Below are 18,447 nucleotides of genomic sequence, written 5' to 3' on the forward strand. Positions count from 1 at the left end.
TCGTTTTACACAGACCCTACATATTGACGTTATCGTACAAGCATCTATGTGTGTGACGTCTGGCGCCCATAAGATTGAAGATTAAAGTAGGACCGAGGAGGGTGAGGTAAACCTAGCTCAGCCGCTGGTGGGGAGCGGAGAGTTGCCGTTCTATATGTAGGATTATTCCGTATTCTATGGTTCAGATCCGCCTCAGCAACAGACGCCATCAAAAATCGCTTAGGGATTATAGAATGCTCATCAGCGGAACGAATACTTACAAATGCGGGAATAATATCTGTATCAATATTTACTGTTGAGTAACGAAACTTAATCGCTCAGTCAATTAAAGAGGGACCGGACCAAATTGACAATTATCATTCATTCTACATTGTCTTGAATAGTTTCAGAGCCTATCTAATAATTGCTTCTGTGCTGAACTAGAAGTAAGCAAAAACTTTAAATAACATAAAAAAATAACAGGTTGAACCAATGGGCTGACCATCTGTCATCAAAAGGTTCAACTTATATATCCTAGGATTTCGTATCAAAACTGGTTGCAAGTTGCCTTTGATTACTTGTGGCTCTACCATATCAGATTACGGGTGAGCGATTTTGTGTGTATTTGCAATAGTTTCGAAATTCGTCTATCTAATAATTGGTCTTCAAAGACCTTTCTAATTTTGTACCCTAATCTCCAGCCAGTCACTTTCACGGTTTCAAAGGAGATTCGTAAGTTAAAAAGTTAGTGAATTTAATTGGTGAACAATTAGTTTATGCTTTAAGAAATATAACGCAGCAAAGTTTTATAGATAGATTTGAAATTTAATAACAGTTAGGTGGCCCAGGAATTATAGGTAGATCTTTCCATCTATATCTTGTAACTTAACATTGCATTACTTCTATATCTCAGGGGTAGGCAGAAGTGTATAGTATTCCACCTACTCCTCGCCAGCTATGTTTAAGTGTGTGTGTTATGTGTATTGGTGGGAAGGCCGTTGTTGCGATTTAAAGACTGCACAAAGCGTGACATACTTGCTTTTAAGATCAGCCCCGATAAATGGGAGGACCTGGCCAGTGACCGGAATAAGTGGAGGACGTCTTTGGCCGATGGGTGCAAAGCACACGATAAAACCTGGTTCCAGATTCTGGCCGACAAGCGCGAGAGGCGACACAGAAATGAAAGGGCTGATTTACCACGTGTGCCGTCTAATAACCCTCAACTACAATGCCAGTCGTGCGGCCGCTACTGTCGCTCTCGCAAGGACTTTACAGCCATTTTAAAAGCTGCCACAGAAACGCTGTTTGAATCATCTGATAAAGATGTAAAGGCCTGTGATGTATGTGTATTAGGGAGCGAGCCTATTGCCATTTACGGGCGCAAATCCTGGAGACCACGTATCAATCATGTTTTATCCACACATTAATTCAATCTTCGAATGCAGTGGTGGCTGTTGGTAATTGACTGAATTATTCGTTTCTCAGGGAATTACATGCTTTTTGTGTGGTTTAGTAGGTATAGATTTGAAATAAGATTGCCTGTAAAGGCCGATATCAAAAGAGTACGAATAACGCTTCACCTTCCAAAATGAATGTATCATTTACCCAAAATAGGTCTAATCATTGAACTACCTAATACCTACCTACTTGGTATACGATAGACAGACAATATTCTTCATTACGGGCACCCTGATCCTCCCTCATTAATCGGTATTGATATGAAAATAGCTCTGTTAGACATCTGAACATTCTGTATCCGAAGTAGGTAACTAAAGGTTGAACGAATTCAACGCCTTTTTGTGATCAACTTCAAACTAACAGAAAAGCTAACCACTTCTTTTTCTTCTATCGTAACATGTAGGTTGTGAGATAATGATATGACCGACGTTATCAAGCCAGGTGTCAGGGTTACTAACGGTCATGTAACGACTAAATACTTAAGTAAATAGTAGCCAGGACCGACTCCTTAACGTGCCCTCCGAAGAACGTAACATCTTACTTCCGGACAATCGGGTGATCGGCCTGCAATGACCTAACCAAACTAAGGATTATATAGTGTGTTTTGTTATGTCCCCCAGGACCGGGATTCGAACGCGGGACCCCTGGATCGTGAGCCCAACGCTCAACGGGTTCCCAAAACGGAAGCCGTTAAAAATACCACATACAAACCGTATGGTGATAGGTTACCAGCACGCCTGAGCTATTAAGCAGCTGAAATTTTTTATTTAATATTATTTAATTTTAGTCTCATTCTAGCAGATGATGATGATATTACTTAACATCATCTCTGATTACTAAGAAATACCTGTGTCCAATAAAGGACCCTATATAGGTTATTCACGTAGGCGCAATCAGAATTATGTTGTCAGATAAATTATTCAGTCGAGCCAATATAATTTGTCTTCATTGAATCCTACGTACTTCAACTAATGAACACGATTCAAGATTTATATCTATTGAGAATTTATTGGAAAAAGACCCTATGGGAAATATTGAAAACCCATGTTATTTCTAGAATAAGTACTACTATTATGTAGGTGTAATAAATAAGGAAAGAATTATGTCGTTGACAGCCCAGGAAGAAGAGATAATGTAGGTTATTAATAATAATATAAATTATGACTTCATTAGTAACGGTTTAGATTTGATTCTGACAAGGTTTTTACAATTTATCTTTTACATAGATACCTAACCTATAACTTTTACATAAATTATATTATAAATATTTCTAGAATGTACGTCCGTACATTGACCAAACTGGAGATGTTCTTAGAAAAGGTTTAGTACGATCTACTCTGAACTGGCGTGTGTGTAGAAACGTTTGATGAATGTGGAGGAATCAAGAGAAGCGAGTCAGGATCGAAACAAATGGAATTCTATAGTCCCTGAGTCTAGTGGAAAATAGTATATATGTATATATTGATTATGTTATGTATATATATAATCAATGGGTATCTTATGGTTCGGTGGTATATGCGTCCAAAGAGTTTTAACCTTTGGCACCTAATGACGTTTTAATAAAGTTAATTAAAATAAACATTGAAAATTCTGCACGGTATTTTTCTCCTTAATAAACCTCTACCTAGTACTAACAACAAATATTGTAAATCATCCTTTACGCTGTATAGTTTTGATATTCGCTGTTACGAACTAACTAAAGTGTTAACTTGTATTTATATAGTTAATTTTCATTAGCTTGAAGATGATGCAGCTTCGAGGTAATTTTGGGTGGAGTTCTTTATTAACCATACTGTAAAGTACCAGCGATTTCATCATCATCATCAATTTAAGAGCCACGCTCTTGTCGGTGCAGCATTTTCCATGCTACTTTTTTAGGGGAAAATAGGGCAGTGGTTTCCCTCTTGCCTTCCGCCCAACCAGCGATTTACGCCTAATAAATTAATGTAAGGTGATGTGGTTCTACAAAATATTGTGTAATTTTTGCCATTCGTAGGTACATGTACCATTTAGCAACACTACGCTACAAATCCTATGGTGTCAATAGCAGGACAAATTCAGGATTTATGTTTTTTGTTAAGCTTGCTAAATGCTATCAAAGCGACTAAATTCGGCTTGTTCACAGGTCGGAAATAGATATTTCAGTCACGAATATACTTTAATAATATGGGGAATCATGACATCCGAATTTTAAAGATAAATATATTTTGCTATTGCTTCAATAATACTTTTAACTTTGTATTGTCGATGTGTCATTAAAAATAAAATATAATTAATAAATATGATAATGTATATTATTTAATAAAAAAATGTATCTCTCTCTATTTAAGAGCTGCGCTCTTGTCGGTGGAGTAATCGCCATTCCTCTCTTCTTCCCGCCAAAACCTTCACCTCTCGATACGACACGACCTGCACCTTCTCTTTTATTTGTTTGATAATGTTCTCCTAGGTCTACCCCTTCCTCTCTTACCTTAATTTTTTCCTTCTATAATGTTTGTCAATGAATCGTGTCGTATCAGGTGGCCTGAATCAATCATATTTCCTCTTCGGTTCTCTATGGTCGTAAGGCCCAAAGTCCTTTTAAAATCCAAATCCCATTGTTTAACTATTGTGTCTGGAAATCCGGGCCTTACGAGGATAAAGTCTTTAATATGGTTCGAAGAAAAATATATCCCTGATATATTTATTGTCTTTCTTTAATTCTGCTTATAAATAGCTCATAGTCAAACCGGAAATAATTATAAAACAAATATAAATGTTCACAGATTCTTGGCAAATTCCGCGGCACATGCCACACGGCATATCTCGCAGGATGCGCCGGCGGCTATACCGGCGCCATCGTGTGTGTACGCGGCTTAATCATACGACTGGTATGTGTGTAGCCACCGTTATAAATTACTGATAAACACAAAACATTACGCATTAGGTTAGTATGGAATTGTTTTAGTGAATTTGTAGAAACACAACATTTAGATAGTGTTATTAGATACTATCGTCTATAAACACTATGTTACTGTGACTATTTAAGTTATCTTAACAATATATTTGCTGCATTAGGTAAGTATTTTATGGAGCATTCTGTTCGAGATTTTGGAGTTGAACAACTTTTAGAATTTTAAGTCGATAAAATATTCATTTCTTCGGGTAGGTAATATAAAATCGTTTTTAAATGGTGTTAGGTACTTACTATAGGTAACTGTCAATATCATGCGACAAAACAATTTGAAGAAAATATTATACATATATCTTCGCTATTCTTCTTACGTAATAAAGATACATAAATATAGATTTTGTTATAAAATCAAAATTACATTTTCGATTGAAAAATGATTCGACCCCCACGGCTTGAGTTTATGTAGTACATACTTAGATAATTAAAATGTACCTATGTTTAAAACAAGATTCTTAATAATTTCTTGATAGATGAAAACCAATACTTAATCATTTATTTAATTATATTTCATTACTTAGAAGTAAGGGCCGATAGCAAAGTGAGAAATAATATATTGGTTAACAACACGTATCAGATTAAAACTCCACGAAATACTATTATTATTATATTTATATTAAGAATCGTATCGCAGCACTGAGCCACGAATCTTGATATTCAAAAGCAAGAAACCCAACGTTCATACGATCGTCTAAAGACAATTTAAATGAGACTTCATGTTTTATTTATTAGGCGTACTTGCTATATGAATCTGCGTGTCCCTTTGGGAATATATTCAGAGTCCCTTGCCGAGTCTAATAGAAAAACATTACAAGGATTGTTTGAAAAGGATCGGTCTTCGCTCTATCATCGTCGTAAGTAGGTACCTACGTATTACATTATTAAATAATACTTTGTAGGCATGTAGGTAACTGCTACAACGCAAAACGCACGCTTTTACGTCGAATGTAAATTTTATACTGTAACTTTGCACTCCCCTTAATCTATGCTAATTAAGTATCACTTTTTTATTTAACATCTGGACAGAATTCGTCATAGAATGGTATGATGCAGAACAATGAACACCAGTACAATAGACATAAGATTCTCGTAAGTAATAAAATGCTTGCGTATGTTATGTACACACAAGTACACAAGTGGGCACCTATCTATGTTTACGTTTGTATACATATACACGTATGATGTGGTCGCACTCAACACATGCATGCGTGGTCATCGATACGACACCGACAACCAAGTTTGTTTGTAGTTTCGCTTTAATCTACAAGTTTCACAGTCACAATCGATACAGAGAGATATTGGATAATCAACAGGTACAAAACATTGGTCAACACACTAACAGGGGGCATAATTGGTACATTTGAACATGTGGGCAGCTAAACAAACAGCTAGTATCGTAAATCAACCGGGGTCATACTTACAGATAACGTGTCTCGGATTCAACGGGAGGAGGTTAACAACACAAATGTTATCCGTCAACAAAAACACAAGAGATGTGATGCAGCGTGCTGCACACTGCGGCCGTTAACCCGACTCCGGCGGCGTTGCGTTTCGAAAACTTCGCCGCGAAGCGTTTAGAGAATATTCAAAAATAGACCGACCGACTCGTATAAACGCGCAAGAGTGCATACATAACCGCTGGCCAGAGATACTCCACGCAGCAAATCAGATTTCGAAACAATAGTGATGCGCGAACCGCGAATCCGGCCGAAAATTACGTTGAAAAGTTTCCAGTGTACAAAGTTAGTGGATCGCGAGTGAGGGCTCAACGCGACGAGAGCGCGGCAGCCCCGCGGCGCTCAGAACTCGACTGGCGCCTCCGAGGGACCGCGATCCGCCTCGCGCCGCGCCTCGCGCCTCGCCGACACAGGAACACCCACACACGCACGCGCTCGCACACACCCGCAAGCACGCCTGCACACACCGCACACAGCGACACAACAACTGATAAACAGTATAAAAACACAACACCACACCACGCTGCAACTGCACTTATAAACACACCATGTTTTCCTTTAGCAGACACGCGATACTTTGTGGAAACTGATACCGCTGTGGCGGAAATGTCTTCCAGAGAACTGGGATTACAAGATGCCACTATCTGTGATCTACACTTCACTTGATGAGCGAACCACTGAGCTGATTGATCAAGAGCAATATAGTGGAAGGAAGCCTAAACTCTAGACGCGGATATTCGAGAACTCTATCTGTATAATAACAGGAACAGTAGACGGTAGTGTGTTCAAGCACGACGCATTGCGTCGCATGTGATGATGTGACCGTCACACATGCATCGCCGCACATCGGAGACATTGTTATCAACAGCAGACGCGATAGGAGACGATCTGACACGAGTAATGAATGAAGTTTTTGAAGACGCTGCAGGAAATGAAACAATTTATTATCCTCAATAAGGAGAACCATCAACTGTAGTACTCATAATTGATAGTGATGCGAATGCAAGCATTTGAAAAACAAAACAATTACTTATTATACGTATTTTCCGTTTAGTAAACATCTGGAATTGAATGACATTAGCTACAACAAGCTACGTAAAAGTGTAACTATAGACAAGTTAATTTTAACAAAAGTGCTCGACACGAATTTCACAATATAGATTCACTTCCTACAGATAATAGAGCAGAAATCACAGTCGTTTTGAAACTCCAACGGCAATGATAACAAGCTCTCGAGAAGAATGAGTCATTTTTCAATCACACTTGAGATTTATGTGCTCGATGACGCAGCCCTACCTCTGCAATATTATGCAATGTTAATCATAACCAGTACTATTAATATTATAACATGCTGTGCACAGTAAAATTCAAGTTATAACGAACAAAGTGACTATTCATACGGTTCATGTGACACAGATAACATATTGTACGTAACTATAATATTATAAAATATACTCACATGAATGAAAGCGATTGATATTTCCAATTGCGTGGAAATTACCTGAAAGGAAATAAAGTTGCTGATAAAACAAGCAATTAAGATATCAATTATTAAGATATTAATTATCTTGATTGATGTGACTAAAACATACATAATAAACAATATGGAGAATGAAGACAGACGTAAATACTAACGATTTCTTAAATGACACAACATCACACTTGTGTGGTAAAGGAGACAAAATGTTATAAAGATAAAACGGCGAATTTTCCAACTTGAAGGCGCTAACGCCGTAGTTACAATATTCACATTAACTCCAATTTATGAATTAAAACATTGATACTCGTAAGTAACAACATAAATCGGCCTCCGTGGTCCAATGGTTAAGCCACCGCCGGACCTGGGTTCGAATCCCAAAAAGGACCATTGCAAGCTAATCACCCGATTGTCCGATAGTATGAAGACCCGTGCTTCAGAATGACTAGGTACAAAGGTGCAATAGTCTAATCAGTTTCTTGCAAAGTAATAAATTAACTGGTTGCACTTAAGACCTCCTGGTTACATGTCGTTTCTGTAATAGACGAAAAACACCTACAAAAACATAAATTTTATAATTATGACAACTAATTCGCTGGGTTCAGTGACTGCACTTTTGCTCTTGATTGTACATAGTAGTCGTTACACGAGGCATGTCAGGGCCGTTGGCGGCCAATAGGTAAATAGTAACCCTGACCAGCTCCTGTTCGGTTATTGATCTCACAGCCCACACGAAAGAAGAATAAAAGATAATATAAATTAAAATTTAGTAAAATACTCTTTCATACATCAAGATTCACAGGTATAGTGCGATATTGCGTTTGGAGGACAAACAAACCCAAGTCTTCTTATCGCGATGTTTGTGCACAGAACATAATACTGGAAGAATATATGAATAAATAAATAATACCATCAGAATAATCATGTTCAGAGACGATTATCATCAGACTTATCTCAGAAAGCGACAGGATTACGTGTGATAGATTGGTAACCGCTGAACTTTTCGCCGAAATTGGATTATGTACTTAACTACATACTAAATCTCCCATGAAATAAGAATATTAACGAAATGTACATCTGCCTCGTTTCCCGTCTAGTGGCATTTCCATCTGTGAGATAACTAAAATAACTTTTATTTTTATCACTGTTTCGTAAGCAGATACCAGAGTAAATCCCTGCTTATCTACACGGTCCCTTTTCTTGTTGTATATATTTAACAAAAACCTTACTTTTATCCGATAGTTTTGAGTGGTGTTTAGTGGAATGTGTGATTCTTTAAAACTGATTTAAGATATTCCACGTTTGCTGGGGACGGAAAAGTTTGAAAGTTTAAGCCAATTACTTAACTCTGCATGAACTGTCTACTATGCAATAGGGTAGTTTCCAACTTGTCAAATCAGTTAAGAAATTACTATGGAATTTATATGCAACCTGTGACGTCATAAAAAAGGGACACAATGTCGCACTTATTATTACAATTATCTTTATTAAAAAATCATAAACAAATTAAATAGAAAAAAAGAAGTTTTTGTCACCTTTACGTCAGTCTTCAGTTAGTAATCAAAATTTCATAAATTGACCCAATTACCTGTAGAGCAAAATATTCAAAGTACTTATCTACTTACACTTTTCTTCCATCGTGTGAGGTGGATTACCAACCACAGCAGCCCTGGAGTCAGGGTCCTGACATGGCTCATGTAATGACTACTACGTACCTAGTCATAATTAAGTAAATATTAGAAGTGGTTGAAGCCCAGATCATCCTACTTTCAGACAATCGGGTGATCAGCCTGCAATTTCCTGACCAAACTAGGAATCACAAAGTGCTTTTTTGTGATATGTTCCTACCGGGATTCCGAAAATAAGATGATTACGTGCTGCATATGACACGTTAAGCAGTCGATCCCGATTACAATTTATTTAAATAAATTGTTGCATAAGGGCCTTTAGCGGTATAATAATAGGGCTGATAAGGTCAGTGATTGGTTTCACAACCCGCACATTAGAAGAATAACATGCAAGAAACTATCCGTAGATATGAGTCACCAGAGGGACTAAAATGGCCACATCGAAGCAATTCATCTAAGAAAGCAATATTGCAATTTGACATTCGCCCATATAAAAGTGCGCAAAGCAAATTTCAAATAGCAATATTGCTTTCTTAGATGAATTGTTTCGATGTGGCCATTTTAACCCCTCAGGTCTGTGGCTGCAAGCAGATTTTTTTGTGACTCCCCCATTGATAATAAATACAATTATAGTGAATTATATAATGATATCACAGATAAGTGTAGCCTTATCCTGTATTGTTTACTGAGATTTCTATCAAAGAACACGTGCTTCTCAATAAACAGCAAATAAACAAAATCACGTAATGCGTATCTTAATTCGCACAGAGAACGTTAATATGCATATCAAAGATCTAAACTGGCCAATCTTTATTTTAAGACTTCACAAATCTGTTGGAATATTTGTTTGATTTAAAGATAATACAATCTTAAATTATCGACTTCTTGTTTATTCAATACATTATCGTACCTATTTTTACGGCATTAACGGTGAAAAATAAAAACTAAACATAGTTTTATGATTTTTAATGCGATATAAAATTCCTAATTACCTAGGTAATTAGGAGATTAATTTGATATCCAGAGAAAAACACCCAACATTGGAAACTAGTGACTCGACCCGGCTTCAGCTGACTACAATTTTCTGCATGCAAATTCATTCCGTAGTTCTCGAGCTTAGGCCGAATATACAGAAGAGAAACTTCCTTCTTCTATCGTGTGGGTTGTGAGGTCGATAACCAACTCCATCAACCCTGGTGTCAGGGTTACTATTGAGCTGCCAAAGGCCCGTGACATGGCTCCTGTAACGACTACGTACTTACATCAGTAAGTAGTACCCGGGACCAACGGTTTAACGTGCCTTCCGAAGCACAGATCATCTTACTTTCGGACAGTCAGGTGATCAGCCTATAATGTCCTAACCAAACTAGGGATCACAAAGCGATTTTTGTGATATGTCCACCGGGATTTGAACCCGGGGCCTCTGGATCTTAACCCAACGCTCAAACCACTGGACCACCGACGCCGTTGAAAACTTCCTTGGTGTATTGATGGCCTTGACCTTGGCTTATGTTAATAAGATCATGATTATATTCTCCAATGGGCTAGAGATACATCCATCGGAAGATGAACTGAGTGCCTACGCTTCACCAGAGCTTTCTGATATACTAACTCATTGTTCTGAGCATATCCTAAAATTTAAAAATATATTTATTTTTCAACGTTACAACGCTTACAACGTTAGCGCTTTTTGAACGTCAAAAAATTAAATTACATATTACTAAATGTAAAACTACTGTAAAACTACTATCACATCGGAATCTGTAACGCTGAGGGAAAGACGTGGCCAGAAAACCTCCCAGCACAGGGCCCTCCTAGTCCTACCGATTCATGTTTTCCTTTCTTTTCTTTTTTTTATTACCTTTTTTTATCCTTTACTATATATATGCTCATGATGACTGATAAGCGCATACTTTTTAGTTTTTTTTATTGAGTACATACCTATTATTTCGTAAGGTCGATGACCAATCTCATCAACCCTATTAAAGAATTATTATGCTCGTAACAACTTACGCGCTTACTTCAGCAAGTATACGGACCTACTTACTACTACTACTTGGTACTTGGTACTTGTGGCTCTGCCCACCCCATTAGGGATTACGGGCGTGAGTTTATGTATGTATGTATGTATACGGACCAAGTGGTTCGATGATATAAAATTTTATTTAATTTCACTGCATAGTGATAGAGCCTCTATTTCTAGACAGAATAACGTCCATCACAGACACCCACGACCGAAATCCCTATTGAAACTTCACACACATACTAAGGGTCCTCACCGTTTTCACTCGCCGCCACTAACACGAATTCAATTTCGGCTTTCGTCAAATATACTTACTTACTTTATATTTATAAAAATACCTAAGTGTATTTATGTTCTTTCGTCACGTGTCTTTAGACAAAATGGAAAATAAAATGGTGATTACGTTATTGGCTTCCTATTTGGGTAGGCGGGATGCTTTTAGGGCATATTCTTTTTCTTCTGACAGACTTTTATGAGTAATAATAGCATGAAAGACATAAAATATAAACGCGGCCTTGGCTGTGAACGTTCAACTTTATTTCAAGGAACATTTCTCAGTTAAAGTATTTTGAATACACGTGTCAGAATCAAGACACACACAGGCCCTTATAGAATGACCCCAATCCATCACATTATATAATGTACACTGACCCGCAAAACTAAGTAACACACTTTAAAATTGTAATATGTTTTTAAGTACACAAGATATACTTTCGAAATTAAAAGAACTCGAAATGTTACCAACTAATATATGTACAATTTAATATTTACAAAGGAAGCTGATAAAATTATCTATAAAACTTTTTTACTTTACCACTAACTTTTATGTGTAGTTTAGAAAAGAAATACATTTTAAAAGTGTAGTAGGTACTTAGTTTTGCAGGCCAGAGTAGTTGTAAACAGAATTCGAATTAGGCACCTACTATTTGTAATTAAAATGCAGTAAGATATCTCATAGAGTTTTAAGATAACATCTGACTATTCGTTTACGTGATGTTACTTCATAACACAAAAACGTACCTCTTGACATGAAACTCGTAAACGTGCACGGAAAATGTAAAGATAGTCGTAAAGAATTAATTTATGTCGTAACACAAATGTTTGAGTTGCTTCAAAATATTCCACCAGACCTTTTATTTGAGAAGTTAGAACCAGAAAATACAGTTGGGTTAATTTGCCGATGTGTATAATGTAAATTAAAGCTAACAAACTATTCGTGTACTTTGTCGAAATATATATCTTCAGGAATTCATCGACAGGTTCTTTCAAAAACACTTACTTATATGTATTTATTTATTAATAATTTTCTTAAGACCTTTCCGTACCTATAGTTTACGTTCGTCTTTGTCTAGTCTTTTCACTTCTTGTGTTAATGTTTTTTTGTTTGTACGTAGGTATCTCTTATCATCTCACCAGTCAAAGCCCACATAAAAACTATTTCGGTTTCAAATTGCCAATGAAACACACAAAATAAGGTACTTTAAACACGTGACATCCACAAATAGAATAACATGGACAATCGTATTTCTTCCAATTGGAACTTGGAGCTCTAACCGTGTTAGGACAATGCAATTTAGCGAACAGTGGAATACAGTTGCCGGGAATATTGATACCGTCCACCAGACAAGTACTACTTGGACACTATGTTGTATTGTGTATAGGTTCCTTTACTATCTAGGATTAGGATAAATAACAGATTCGGGATGAATTTCCTAAATTCAGTATCAATTTGTTTTTGATCGATCGTCTCAGTTATTGAGCTTGACTGCTATCGTAACCCCATCATATATTCGTAGTCGATTCAATATTTGGCTACAAACCGAATAATATTACGGTGTCAAAATTATTCAAAACGGAAAGATGATTTAATTGTGAAGCAAGTGACACCGTACTTCTATTTTGTACATCAATAACAGAAGCTAAGCTAATTAAAACAGTTTAGTGTGTTTTAATTTGCTCGGAGGCAGTTATTAATGAAACCAAACGTCCGGTAATGGCTTTACCATACAAACACGCAACCCATACAAACGGATGAAACATTGTTTGATTGTGCAATGTGTGGAACTAAAACAGATTAAGAGAGCAGATCCAAAATTAAATGGTCAGATTTATCCAAAAGCAATATTTACCAAAACGCACATCCAAAATATCGAAGTTGAGACAGATGAAAGATCAACTATCAAGTTCATAAGAGACATCCAACCCAATACTTAAGTTTTCAAACCGTTTGAAGTCTGACACCTCTTAAAGGATGTATAAAAAAGATACTGATTTTTCGATGCGTAGAGGAACCTTTGAAAACTATATGCATGGCAAAAGAAAAATATCTCAAAAACTATAATGAAGAATCACCAACGGATACCTAACACAATTCCGTTCAAAACAATAAGTCACAAAAAAGGAATAAAAGAGCAATAAAGTTGACAAAGTAGGTGCACGGATTTCCATACACGAACTCGACGCAAAATCTTTATTGAGAAAAAGTGTATTGGATTAATTCCAATTCCTTTAGAGATGACACGTTGAATCGGGCTTCGAAATCTGGGTCGTGGAATACTGCAACATTCTAAGAGAATGTGTTGATTTTTTCAACTTTTTACTGCAGTGCAAGTGCCAATGTTTCTGCCAAGAAAGCTGGTTGAAACAAACACAGGTTCTTCGTTACAATGTTGGCATAGACCAGCTCGTTTGTCATTTGCGCCCTAGAGGCGAGCCAAGTCTCCCGATCCTTATCTAAAGGTTTTACTGTATTAGATATTATTCTGAATTGTATGCTAGTATAAACATTTCCGATACTGAAAATATTGGGCGATAAGACTTAAATGTTGCAACAATAACTAATGATATGGTGCGAAGTTGAAAATTATGGTGGAAATAAATATGAAATATTATATTTCACATAAAAGGCTACCTTGAACTAAATATTCCTACCCACCTACATACGAGTACCTACTCACATGTTTCGACTGATCAATATTTAGTTATATGTCAATATTTGAATTTCTGATGTTTCCTCTATTTGTACGTAGAACGTGTCACTTCTTTATTTTCATCACAATAAACGACAACTCAAAAATAACTTATTATTTCTTATTAAATTCAATACCAATCCTCATGGTTTACTTCTAATCACCCCACTATTTGGCACAAGCCACAGGACAATTCGTCCATCACGGTACTTCACTTAAATGTTGATGTTCCTTCGGCTCATCCAATAATTGTAAAGCATAACTAAACTTCAACCCTGATACACTGCGAAGTGGAAATAAAACACTGGGGTGTCCTCTTGTGTCCTATAATTTCTAGACAAAGGACAGCTTCCCGAATTGGATACCCAATTATGTGAACCCAATAATTTCGTTAGCACTGCTAATATTTTTCAAACTTGCCAAGAACGGCTCTGATGTCTGAAGCTGATTTAATAAGGGTCCGAAATAAATAACGGTTGTCAACTTACAAGGAATCTGAAAAGAGTCCTTTAGATATAATATCGTTTAAATAAATTAGAGCCATTACTCCAAGGCTGCGAAGCATCTTCAGAGTTTGAGTTATGGAGGATATTACTCAGCTTACATTTATTTAAAGTGCAGTTTTGCATGACTCGCGGGAAATTTATAAGGAGGTTCACACTGTTTTTATGAGACAATATTTTCGCTTAGTTTCTCTTTTGTGGTTTTATGAATTATGATGCAACAGCGCGACATTTTAACGAAAATTGTAATTTTAGTAGAATTACGATTTAGTAGATTTAGGATGTAAAAGATAAACAATGTCAATAGAGCGACGTTCCCAAAAAAAGATATGTATACCTATACATATCATTTTAGTAAGTGGCTGTAGAGTTATCTACATTATTTTATTTTTCTTGGATTGTATTTGCTAATGTCTCTACACTACAAGTCCAAAATAATCTTTAAGTTTTTAACACGAAGTTATACTCGACACATTTTGTCAGATTTAATACAACCTAAGCCCATGAAAATTAATTCATCATCAGAAATAAAAAGAAGGCTCGGTGAATTGTCCCCTTTTTCTGACAACGATATTTTTCATCTTGAAAAAATTAACGGTCATAAAGCTTGGCTGATGATTAAACACCGAGTCCGATTCAGCAGAAATATTTGTTTACAGGATCTAACATACATAACATAAAATAATTCTACTTACATAAAGGAGATTGACCAAAAGTGATCCAAATGTCCACCACCAACTAGACTTATTTACCGAAATAGGCCACTAAATACTGAGTAATAAATATCAAACCGCAGTCAAAAATATGCTGTCAGTGGTTTTATAACAGAGTTCCTTTGATCACCTTCTGGGTCCATCTTTAGACCCTGGATATCATGTAGGACAAGAAAGCATGTCAAGACAAATCAAGCAGCCCCGAATCAGTTAAAAATGTGGGTTCGGAACAACGATGTAGAAAATATTTTCCCATGAAAAGGTTAAAAAAAGTTTTTTTTTCTAACAACATATTTTTAGCCATATTTTTTTTACTGACAGCATATTTTTGACTGCGGTTTGGCATTTATTACTCAGTATTTAGTGGTCTATTTCGGTTAATAGGTCTCGTTTGTGGTGGATATTTGGACCAAGTTTTATACAACTTTGGTCAATGTCCTTTCTGACCGTAATCCCTAATCAAAGACAACTTGCAGTTACTGTTGATACAAAACGAAGTCCTAAGATAGAGATGATAGCCCTTATGATGGCACGGGTTAGTCCATGATGTTAAAAAGGTCTCAATCCCTCTGTCGTCCTGTTTTACGACCTGCACAGGAAGACAAGCAGCTTGACGCGCTCAGAACAACATAGACGTATAGATAGAAAAAAATCGTTCAGAAATCAGAACTTTACCATGTGTTTAGCAAGCACTGGCAATGTGTTCGCACAATATGATGATTGGTTGAGAAGTAGTATAACAAATAAACAATCTGTAGCAAAACATTAACAACACAACATAACAAATACTTTATTACACACACATAAAATACAAAACAAAAGAGAAATAGAAAGAGTACAATAACATATCATAAATATACATACATACAGTCACGTCTATTGTCCACCGGGCTAAGTAGATATGGCTATTCCATTAGCTTCGATCCTACCATATTTCTCTTGCTTCCTCCAGAAATCAGAATCATTTATTCAACGTAATTATCATGGATAAACTTGTTGGAGGTCAATATAACATTTTTGAATTTACGTCATTTCGCAAGACAAGAAACTGCAACAGCAACACATCTTTTTAAAACCAATGAGGGTATACATTACAAGTTTAACTAGAGGAACACATTCAATACCAGACATTTTTATCATTTAGGTAGTCATTAATCTTATAATAAGCTTTTTTTACATAAAGTTAGATTCACATGAGCTTTAAATTTATTTTCTGGCAAATTTAAAATATTATCTGGTATTTTATTGTAAAAACGTATACATAACCTCAAAAACATAAATCTCCACATTCATATATTGTTCCTCATTCATACACGCGCGCCGATTCGAACCAGATGTTACTAAACCTTCCATAACAAGTATAACAACACAACAGCAACAATAAATTAACATAAGTTACTATTACAAAAATTTCGAGGGCTCCACCTTTATTCAGCGAAGATTAAACAGCTGGAACGGTTCCGTACAAATTACCAACACTTGCGGTTATGAGGGTCCAAATTGCCGTTTATATAACGTATCCGCACATCACACCATGGAACATATTGCAATGTCGGTATATTGCATTCTGTGTCGTGAGGTCGCCATCTTGATCCCGATGGGAGGAAAGTAAACGGATTATCATCACACATTTGTCTTCTCAGCTAGTGTGTAAATTACACTATTTATAACTTAGATACGTCCTTATTACTGTCTGGCTTATCCACGCTAATGTCTTTAATGCGAAAGTAGCACTTGTCTGTCTGTTGCCTTTTCACGCTTAAACCGCTCAACTGGATTAGATGTAATTTGATACGGAGATTGTTTTCTCACAATTTCCGTAGGTCTTAACCTAGGGAAGAACAAAGGGTAGTTTTTTATCCCGCAAATCACCCCCTGAGGGTATGAAAAAGGGATGGAAAAAACGTGCCGCGCGCGATCACCGAAGTCCACGCGGACAAAGTCGCAGACTGAAAGCTAGTTAAGTAAAGATATAACATAACATTAGTGTTGCCCGGTAATCGACTGTATTACGATTTATAATCGATTATTTTGTAAGCCCTTAATACTCTAAATATCGATAGTATCAATAGACATATACAGGGTGGCATAGAAGTTCACGTTCAAAGTGAAAACTTAGATAGAAGGGCTCATAAGCTACCAGAAATTTGAATCTATCAGAATTTCAGATTTCTAAAATAAGTTAGAAAATCTAGAAAAAGGTACGAAATAAACCGTAAATAATCGCAGATTATCGATTTATTCGGCAAAGCTTCGGCTGTTATGATACATCAGTTATACATGAGTTTAGTTAGTGAATTTAGGACCACCAATATGCAATTTATACAAATGTTAAATCTGAAAACTTTGAAAAAGATAATATTTTTTAAAGCCCCAGTTCCAAAAGTTATCATAACTTAACCGGAGCAGTCTAGATCTGTGCGGAAGTACTTTTGTCTGCCAACTGCGAAATATATTTCCCTATCGACTTCATTCATACTTTAAGTCGAGCTCACCCACTGTATCAGCTTTGTATTTTATTATTTTCAGAATAGCAATTCCGATACGATACGAGATAAAACGAGGAGTTTCTACTTGAATGGATTTGTCCATACAATGAACTTCGATAATACCAACATCGTAAAGGATAAACCATTTAAATACTTAATAATGCGATAACTATTGGCATCATCAGCATCATCAGCCGTATGACGCCCACTGCTGGGCATAGGCCTCCCCCAAGGATCTCCACGACGATCGGTCCTGCGCTGCCCGCATCCAGCGGCTTCCCGCGACCTTCACCAGATCGTCGGTCCACCTTGTAGCGGGCCTACCCACTGAGCGTCGTCCGACACGTGGTCGCCACTCCAGAACCTTTCCGCCCCATCGGCCATCGGTTCTCCTCGCTATGTGTCCTGCCCACTGCCACTTCAGCTTTGCATTCTTCGAGCTATGTCGGTGACTTTAGTTCTCTTGCGGATCTCCTCATTTCTGATTCGATCGAGCAGGGAAATACCGAGCATAGCTCTCTATTGCTCTCTACTATTGGCATACTAAAGAATAATACTAAGACTTATGGCATAGACTAAAGAATAACACTAAATAAGGAACGGTAGCTCTCCGCCCCGCACCAATTCCTACCGATTGCCGACCTGACCCCCTCTGGGTCTTACTTCAGTCTTAAATGGCCGTAAGCCGCTAAAGAGTAAGAGGGAGAGCGCGCGGAGTGTGTCTAGCTCACACTTACGATTTGGGCAGTAGATGGTAGGTTCCGGGGTATGCTTATGACCTCCAAGTTCGTTTTTCCAAGA

At 36.9% G+C, this 18,447-nt stretch overlaps 1 protein-coding gene across 10 annotated transcripts in view; it reads right to left on the reverse strand.

The window, feature by feature from the left end:
* The window catches only part of LOC126374064 (dual 3',5'-cyclic-AMP and -GMP phosphodiesterase 11), a 277,630-nt gene that overhangs the window by 127,884 nt on the left and 131,299 nt on the right, over positions 1-18,447 (reverse strand). For 7 of the 10 annotated variants that reach the window (XM_050020523.1, XM_050020520.1, XM_050020519.1 and 4 more), the window contains exon 1: positions 5,809-6,209. The exons of 1 other annotated variant lie outside the window; for it this stretch is intronic. The gene's annotated coding sequence lies outside the window, so the exon portion shown is untranslated. Of the gene's footprint in view, positions 1-5,808; positions 6,210-7,303; positions 7,346-18,447 lie in introns of those variants that run through there. 2 more of the 10 variants (XM_050020521.1, XM_050020524.1) reach the window with 1 other exon arrangement.

The sequence above is a fragment of the Pectinophora gossypiella genome, chromosome 16, assembly GCF_024362695.1.
Source record: "Pectinophora gossypiella chromosome 16, ilPecGoss1.1, whole genome shotgun sequence".
Lineage (NCBI taxonomy): Eukaryota > Metazoa > Arthropoda > Insecta > Lepidoptera > Gelechiidae > Pectinophora > Pectinophora gossypiella.